This window comes from Oryctolagus cuniculus, chromosome 11 (genome assembly GCF_051225735.1).
Source record: "Oryctolagus cuniculus isolate XC-2025 breed Fujian yellow rabbit chromosome 11, ASM5122573v1, whole genome shotgun sequence".
NCBI classification, from domain to species: Eukaryota; Metazoa; Chordata; class Mammalia; order Lagomorpha; family Leporidae; genus Oryctolagus; species Oryctolagus cuniculus.
In genome coordinates, this window is record NC_142877.1 from 55316555 (window position 1) to 55326009 (window position 9455).

The 9455-nt window shown below is 56.3% G+C and overlaps 1 long non-coding RNA gene across 1 annotated transcript; it reads left to right on the forward strand.

Moving 5' to 3' along the window:
- Positions 1-4951, forward strand: LOC149123470 (uncharacterized). The gene is made up of 2 exons (XR_016216744.1): positions 1-204; positions 4354-4951. It is a non-coding gene; the product is annotated as an uncharacterized LOC149123470 (long non-coding RNA).
- Positions 4952-9455: the final 4504 nt, after the last annotated feature.

Here is a 9455-nt window from a genome sequence, read left to right on the forward strand (position 1 = left end):
CAGAATGCCCGGACTGGTGGCTGGGACACAGCGCTCAGCAGCTGATGGAGCCATCACAGCCTGTCCCGGGCGCACAAGACGTTCTGCGAAGGTAGACACCTGGCCGATGTGACTGCTGTGCGTCTGTAACCGGTCGTGGCAGCAGACTGGCAACCAGAGGGCCAATTAGAGGCGACTTAGAGGAGTCTCGAGGCTGCCCCGGAGGTGAGTTTATGAAGGGGATTAAGACGGCGAAGGAGACGGAGGTTAAAAATAGCAACCACTTTTCACCAGGAGCTTATTAGGAGCCAGAGCTGAGGACAGCGCCTCCAGACATTGTCTAATTATAGCCAACACTTATACCGGCGTTGCTCTCGCGCCAGGAACTGCCTGAGCGCCTCGGCCAGGCACGCAGCTGCTCCTCACGGTAGCTCAGGGCTGTAGGTGGCATCTCTGTCCCTGTCCCGCACATGGGGAAACTGAGGCACAAGGGCCTAAAGAACTGGCCCCAGGCCACGCGCCGGGCTGGGATGAAGACAGCTAGGAGTTATCATCAGGCCCAGCACACCTAAAAGACCATGTGAAGCCACCCAAGAGCAGGTGCATCTTAGCCCAGTGTCACCACCAGGCTGAGCCTCCCAGCGCCCACAGAGGTGGCCGCAGCGGTGGGCACAGGTGCAACAGTGGACACAACGCCTCCTCTTCTAGTGGTGCACGGGGACAGAGAACAGAGGCCAGGGCAGCTGGAGGAGTTTGCTCCACGGGCTTGGCTCACAGGAGGGAGAAGCCAGGCCATGGCGGAGGTGTGCTGGTGGCTGTCACCCCCACGCCTGTTGATGGTGATTCCACCCAGAATCTTGGGCTCCGTCCACCCACGTCCACGGGGCAGCATGCACTCTGAGGGGCTGGCCCTCCACGGAGGAGACTGGAGCATGCCTGCCCTTGCTCCAAGTACCCACCACTCAGCTCCTGGCTGCCAGCTTTTACATAAGCTGCTCCATACCAGGGCTGGCCGGGCTGGGCTGGGGGCATGATGAATGGTTCTGGGCCGTCAGCTGACAGCCCTGTGCTCCCGAGGTGACCTGAGGGCCCATCGGCAGCTCGGGTTACCCAGCCCTTCCCGGGAGGGCAGTCCTGCCTGGCTTGCAGAGGACCGTCCCAAAGTGCCTCTGTGTCTGGACATTTATGGTGTGGGTGCTGAGGGACCGCCCCGCGCACAGCCACGCCGCGCCCACCGCTGGGTCTCTGCAGCCGGCGCCGGGGGAGTTGGGGGCTCCCCTAGCACCTCGGAGTCCTGAGCCTGAGGAATTGCAGGTGGGAGGGGAGTGCACGCCAGCCGCATTCCCATGCCTCCCATTCCAGTCCGCTCTGTCCCTGCACTTATGGTCGTGGACACAAGGGGGCGCCCGCACACCCTGATGCCCACCGCAGAGGACAGCACCAGACACACCAACCCCGAGGTCCTGAGTGGCCTGGGCTAGACTCTCACAGACCACGTGGGGAGTGGGACGGTGCGCCTCCGGGGGCTGCGCTCATGTGCTCAGACCTATGGGGCCACCCGGATCGTGCACCTGTTGACACCTGCTGCTGAACAGATCAGGCCAGCGTTTAACCCAGCTATTAGGATGCCGGTTAAGACGCCCACGGGCCCCATCCTAGTGTCTGGTTCAAGGCCTGGCTCCAGCTTCCTGCCAATGCAGAGCCTGGGAGGAGGCAGTGATGACTAGAGATCACGTGGGAGACCTGGATTTAGTTCCCAGCTCCCAGTTTTGGCCCAGCCCTGGCCATTCTGGGCATGAATCATCAGATAGGAGCTCTGTCTCCTTTATTTAATTTTTTGAATTACTTATTTGTTACTTACGTGAAAGAAGCAGACGGCCTATTTGGTCATTTCCCCCAAAAGTCTGTAATAGCCGGGGCTGGGCAGGGCTGCAGCCAGGAGACGGGATGTCATCCAGGTCTCCCACATGGGGGCGGGAACTCGACCACTGGCGCCACTACCGCCGCCTCTCCGGGTCTGCCCTGGAGTCGGGAGCTGGCCCTCGAACCCAGGCACTCTGGTGTGGGAGGTGGCTGAACTGCTAGGTCTGGTACATGCCCCTCAAATAACAGTAAAAACCTTCCCCAAGAAAATAGTAATGCTTTATAAATTACTAGGTGTTACATCCCCTAATTGGCTGGTGCTGTAGTGCAGCAGGTTAAGCCATAGCCTGCAGCGCCGGCATCTCATATGGGCGCCAGTTCAAGTCCCGGCTGCTCCACTTCTGATCCATTTCCCTACTAATGTACCTGGGAGAGCAGCAGAGGAAGATGGCCCAAGTCCTTGGGTCCCCATACCCATGTGGGAGACCCGGAAGAAGCTCCTGACTCTTGTAAATACACACACTCACACACATGCATACACATTCATGCACACGTGCACACACGCGCACACATGCACACCTCTCTGCTCTCCTTGGTGCTCACACACGCGGCCCAGACTCCCTCTGAACTCCTGCAGCAGCGCCCCTCCCCCACCCCCGACGTGCCCTGCCCATGCCCAGGTGCGGCCTCTGCCTCTGCACCCCTCTCCTGAGCTGTGGGTGGGTCCAAGCCACAGGGGAGACGGCCCCCAAAGCCACACCAGAGATGGGCACAGCACGGGCCACACCTGTGGGGGAGCGGGGGGGGGCGTGGCGTGGCCTCCCCGGTGCCTGCCTCCTGCCTGCCTCCCTGTCTCCCCCCCCCCCCAGGGGGTTTTTCGCCAGTAACCGGAGCTGGCTTGCTGGTGAAAGCAGGAGCAGCCGTGTCTCCTGGCAACGGCGACTGCACACAAGATCCAGCTAATCCCAGGCTGGCCCGGCCGCCTGCCGCCCGGCGCACACCCCCGGAAACACTGCTCACACACCTCTCCCTCATCCCAGCCCAGGCTTGCAGGGGCAAGGAGGACCCTTTCTTTCTCCATCCTCTCTGTCTCTTTCCCGTCTTCCAGCACTGGGGCCCATCAGAGCACGGAGCATGCGACAACATGGCGGGGGCCAGCCTCTGAGGCCACCCTGTTTTGCATGCAGAGCTACACGCTGCTGCTTCCGGGCCGGGGCCCCTGGATCTGCTCCTTGATGTCCTGGTTCCTCAATACTAAAATAGCACTCACCTGAAGAGAGGAAGCAGGCAGCACAGTGCTGGGCTCCAGGCCCTGCAGGATTTGGCCCCATCCCGGCTCTGGCCTCACCTCCTTTAGTCCCCTCCCTTTTATGCTGCTCTTCTAACGGGCCAGGCTCTGTGGTGTGGCAGGTTAGGGCACCAGCTGCGATGCTGGCACCCCATATCAGAGCGCTGGTTCAAGTCCCCAGCAGGCTCCACTTCCCATACAGCTCCCTGCTAACATGCCCCGGGGGAAGGCAGCTGATAACGGCCCCAAGTACTTGGGCCCCTGCCACTCATGTGGGAGACTCAGCTGGCTCTGCGCTTTCTGCCTGTGAAATATCTCACTGATACCCTGCATTGCATTATCTTTTTACATCTGTGATGCTTAATTTTTATTTGCAAAGACATGCATTGAACTGTAGTTTCTTGCTGTTGCAAGCTTTTTGGGAGAGTAAACCAGTGATTCCTCTCTCTCTCTTTCACTCTCTCTTACTCTCTTTCGCTCGCTCTCTCTCACTCTCTCTCTCCTGTTTTCCCAATAAATATACATTATAAGAGCACTTGGAATTGATGCAATGTTTAGGGTGCCACGTGGGGTGCCCACATCCCACACTGGGGTGTCTGATTGAATCCTGATTCCTTTGTTTCAGATCCAGCTTCCCGCTGGTGTGTACCCTAAGAGGGAAGAGGTGATATCTGGGATACCTAGGTCCCTGCCCTCCATGTTGGAGACCTGGAATAAGTCCCAGACTTTGGCTTTGGCCTGACCCAGCCCTAGTTGTTTCTGGCATTTGGGGAGGGAACCAGTAGATGAAGGATCTCTTTCTGTCTCTGTCTTTCTCACTGTCTTTCAAATAAAGCAAAAATAAATAAATAAATAAATAAATAAATAAATAAATAAATAAAATTTAAATGCATTAAAAGCGGGGCAGCTGTCATGGGAGGAGACCTGCATCCTCTCTTGGAGTGCTGGTTCAACCTCTGGCTGCTCTTGCTTATGACTCCTGGGAGGCAACGGATGATACTCAAGTGGTTGGGCCCCTGCCGCCCAGGTGGGGGACCCAGGCAGAGTTCCTGGCTCCTGGTTCCCACGTGGTCCAGCCCTGGCTGTTGTGTACATTTGGGGGAGTGAGCCAGCAAATGGAAGATCTCTCTCCCCAACCCCCTGGCCCTGTCTCTCTCTTTCTCTCTCTGCTGTTCTTCCTTTCAAATAGATGAGAATAAATACACATTTTTTTTAATTCAAAGGGAAAAAGAACAACAAGGCAGAGGAAAGGCGAATTCACGCTGTTCTGGGGGCCACGGCTGTCCATCGGAGACTTCTGGCTGGCGGCTTCCCTGGGCCCAGGGCTAGCAGGCTGTGGACTGCTCGGCTTCTGCGACCTGGTGAGCCAGGTCCTCACGCCACCTCTCTTTCTTTCTACTCATCTGCCATGGTTGTTTCTCTGGAGAGCCTTGGCTACGGCAGTGGCGGGAGCCACTTAACACGATGGACTACAAGTGTGGGACAGAGGCTGTGTCTGTGTTCTGCACAGAGAGGACTGGCCGAGGTGCTTTCTGGAATAAGTTCCAGCTCTCTTTTCTTTCTCCAAGTCGACCCCCCCCCTCCATTTTTTTTCCCATTTATTAAGTTCTCTGACTCTCCAAGCTGCAGGACCTCCCTGGAAACGCAGCTGCAGGGCGCGTACCCTTAATTGCCCTCGGTTCCCCTCGGGGCTGGCTGACACAGCCCAGCGTTGTCAATTCCCAGTCCAGCCCCCTGCACGCCGCGGGGATCCTCTGCTCCCTGACCCGGGCGCGCCCCCGTTCTCGCAGTGACGTCTGTTCGAATACACCCGACCCGGAGGAAGCGTCGGCTCAACCGCTGATTTACATACTCTCGATCTATTGGCTGCGAGGGCAGCACGGGAGCCAATGGGCGGCAGCGGCGTTTGCAGAGCTTCAGCCCCGCGCCGCCGGGTGATGTCATGGAATCCTGGCTGGACCCCGCGCGGCCTCCCTCCGGAGCGCCGGGTGACGTAGCGGCTTCCCCGGGCCGCACCCGGCCGGCGCGGCGGGGCCCGGCGCGGGGGCGCGCGGCGTGGGGCCGGGCGAGGCGGCGGCGCTGCAAGGGGACCCGGCCCTGTGCCTTCCGGAGCCCAGACAGCCTGAGCAGCTCCGATCTGAGACCAAGCGGAGGGAGAGGTCGGGAAGCAGACACGGAGTGACCAAGCCCCTGCCCCTCTTGGGCGTGGAACTACGGCCGTCTCACTTCATCAATCCAACCAGCATGATTTCGTAATTGAAAAAAAAAATTGCCGAGGATTTTATATGTATATATGTTTTTCATATCGAGTTCTGGTTTGCTCTTAGGGGAAATCTTACATTAATTTCATGTCCACCACTTCCGGTCAGGTGACCTTGGCCACTTTCTCCCGCTGGCCTGACACCTGCCTTGACACCGGAGAGAGCAAAGGCGAGGCACCTGAAAAAGCAGGAGTCATCCTGGCGTCATTTGGAGCTGGCGACCTCACTGCGGGGTGTCCCTGTGTGGCCCCCATTCCTGGGACAGCCCCAGGCTTCGCTTTTTTTTTTTCCTGCCCCAGAAGCCTGTGGAAAGGCGGGGGGATCCCAGCCTACTGGTTCTCGTTCCTCCAAATGAGGAAGGGAACCAGGAAAGGGAATCCCCTCCACAGCACCCTCCTTATTTTGGGTCAAGAGTGGGCTCCAGTGGGCTAGGGATTCCCTGATGTCCTACACCTGCTCCTGCCCACTGCTGCCAGGGCCAGGGCCAGGGCGGTGAGGGCTGGGTGACTCCCTGCGTGGAACTGAATCAAGGTTTTCTGATGTTGTGAGCCTGGGTCCTGGGGTTCGCCTTGGCTGGGTGGGGGTCCCTCCCTCGGAATCCCAGCCCTGCCCCTCTCCCACACCTGTGCACAGCACAGTGGGGGGTAGCCCCTCTCTGTGGGGTGCCCTCTCTCTACCCTGCCTGGTCCTGTGCCTTTCACACTGTGCCGCACATTCTCTTCCTCCAGGAAGCCTTCTGGGGTTAACCTAGATGACACCCCAGAGCCAGCAGAGACCTTTCGGAGTCTGCTTCTCAATGTTTTTTCTTCTTTTTCTTTTTTTAAAGATTTATTTATTTATCTGAAAGTCAGAATTAGAGAGAGAGAGAGAGAGAGAGAGAGAGGTCTTTCATCCTCTGGTTCACTCCCCAGTTAGTCACAACGGCTGGAGCTGCGCCAATCCAAATCCAGGAGCTTCTTCCGGGTCTCCCACACAAGTGCAGGGGCCCAAGCACTTGGGCCATCTTCTGCTGCTTTCCCAGGCCATAGCAAAGAGGTGGATCGGAAGAGGAGCAGCCAGGACTCGAACCGGTGCCCATATGGGATGCCGGCACTGCAGGTGGCAGCTTTACCCACTACGCTACAGTGCTGACCCCATCAATGTTTTTATACTCATGCCTGTGCCTGCCTCCGGGCTTCCTGCTTTGGGACGTGGTCCTGTTAGTAAGCCCCCAGAATGTGGGATGATGCTGGCCAGGTGCCTGTTCCCTCCTACTCCAGCCCCTGAGCCACATATGTAACGGACCTGCTGCTTCCTCAGCTTTCTCATCTGTTAACAGGGCTACGCATCCATTCCTGGGACTTGTGTGCAAGGAGAATGCTGGGGGCGGGAAGGACCATATGGCGAGTCAAAGAGCCTGTTCCAGAACCAGCAGACCAGCTGTGTGGTTCTGGTTCCATCACCGGCTCCCTGAGTGACCGTGGCCAACAAGACGGTGGGGACGAGATTTCCTGAATATCCATAATGACATCAACAGGTGATGTTGGGGGTCCACGTTGTGGTGTAGCAGGCTAAGCCTCCATCTGCGACACCTGCATCCCATATGGGCGCCGGTTCGAGTCCCAGCTGTTTCACTTCCAATCCGGCTCTCTGCTAATGGACCTGGAAAAAGCAGTGGGAGATGGCCCAAGTGTTTGAGTCCCTGCACCCACAGACTCAGAAGTCCCTGGCTCCTGGCTTTGGTCTGGTCCAGCCCTGGCTGTTGCAGCTATTTGGGGAGTGAACCAGGGGATGGAAGATTATATCTGTTTCTCTTTGTCTCTCCTTGTCTCTCTGTAGCTCTGCCTTTCAAATAAATAAAAAAAGTCTTTAAAAAAAAGAGGTGATATCACCCCATCTGTGAAACCCCCAAGCTACCAAATAAACAGCCTCTGGGCATAGCTAGATTATCAGGTTGCAGGCACAGCTTCAGGACAAGGCGCCCGGCCCCTGCTCTCCCCAAGCCCTCCTGTACAGAACTGGCAGATGCGACGCCATGGGCCAGACAGCTTGCTGGCATGCTTTATGTCTCTCTCCTAGGAAGAGGCACTCTCTGGGCTGGGCATCTGAGGCGGTGGTTAAGACATGGCTTGGGACACTCGCATCCACAATTAGAGCATTTGGGTTCCAGTCCTGGCTCCACTTTTAATTCCAGCTTCCTGCTAATGTGCAACCTGGGAGGTAGTGGGTGATGGCTCAAGTAGCTGAGGCCTTGACACCCACATGAGTGACCCAGGCTCCCGGCTTTGGCCTGGCCCAGCCCCAGCTACTGTAGATGCTTGGGGAATGAATTAGTGGATGGAAGACCTCTTTCTCACTCTCTTGCTCTCTGATTTTCCAATAAATAAATAAGAGTTTTACTAGGAATGGAACATAAAAAAGGATGCATTCTTCATGTCAACCCTGTGACGTGTTTCAAGTGAGGAGACTGAAGCCCAGAGTGGGAGAATAATTTCCCAGAAGTGACACAGCCGGTAAGAGTGGGGCCCTCTTGGGGCAGGTGGGTGGCTTCGGCGTTAAGACTGCCAGTGAGGATCCCTGGGTCTCACTCTGGAGTCCCTTGAATCAAGCCCCTGCTGCTTGGATCAGAGCCCAGCTTCCTGCTAATGTGAACCCTGGTAAGCAGTGATGATACCTCAAGTGCTTGGGGTTCTGATCCCTGCGGGAGTGACACACGGTAAGTTCCTGGCATTTCATTTGGGGAGTGAACAAGTGGAAGGGAGCTCTGTCTGTCTGTCTGTCTGTCTCTGCCTTCCAATAAAGAAATACATAACTTTCAGAAGCTCCTTAAAAAAAAAAAGTTGGAAAACTTTTTTTTGGATGGGGCAGTCAGATGCGTAGGGGAGACCAAGAAGAACACACTCAGCGCCTTCTGTGAACCGGGCAGCTGGCTGGCCACTCTGTCCTGAGAACCGGGTCAAGTCTAGGCCTTGAGCCAGTGCTGCTTCTACCATCTGCCACTGCTCCAGGGGCCAAAGGCGTGCGTGCGTGTGACAGCGTTCCACATTTTAGTGAGTGTTCTACTTGGTCGTAAACAGGAGAGCCTAGTAAAACACAGATGAGTCGGCTTGAGTACTTATGGAAAGGCGAGACCTCGGGGCTGGAAGCTTGCATGGAAAATGCTTAACAGGGCCCTTATCCCCCCCCCCCCCAACCTCCTCCTGTCTAAATAAATGTGTATCTACACAGACAAATAGTTTAAAATATGTTTCAAAAGTTAGACTTTTGGAAAAAGAAAGAAAAAAGAATGAACCAGCTACTTTTTAAAAAAATTATTTATTTGAAAGGCAGAGTTACAGAGAGAGACACAAGGAGATGAGAGAGAGAGAGAGAGAGAGGGAGAGAGAGACCGCGCTTCCATCCACTGGTGCACTCCCCAAGTGGCTGCAACGGAGCCGGAAGTTCCTCCAGGTCTCCCACGGGGGTTCAGGGGCCCAAGCACTTGGGCCATCCTCTGCTGCTTTCCCAGGTGCATTAGCAGGGAGCTGGACTGGAAGTGCAGCAGCTGGGACTTGAACCGGCGCTCTTATGGGATGCCTTTGCTGTAGACGGCGGCTTTATCCGTGACGCCACAGTGCCGGCACAGGCAGCTACTTCTTTAAGGTCCCATGTACCAGAAGCTGCTGGAGTAGGAAGGTGGGGAGCCTGGGTGAGTGAGGGAAAAGCTGGCCCATGGTTCTCTCCTGCCCCGGACTCCCCAGACACTTGCACCATTTAAAAAAATTATGTATTTAAGAGAGAAAGAGAAAATGGATCAGATATGCACAGCTGGACAGAAAGAAAGGGCTCGCATTTGCTGGTTCAGTCCCCCAGATGCCTGCAATGGCCAGGGGGGCTGGGCCAGGGCAAACCAGGGAGCCAGGAACTCCATCCAGGTCTCCTGCGTGGGTGCTGGGGATCCATCACTCTGCCATCACTGCTGCCTCCCAGGGTCTGCATTAGCAGGAAGCTGGGGTCAGAATAGCAGGGAATTGAACCTGTGCACTGTGCAATACAGGATGCAGGTATCAGAAGTGCCACTCCTTGCCCACTCCTTGCCATATATA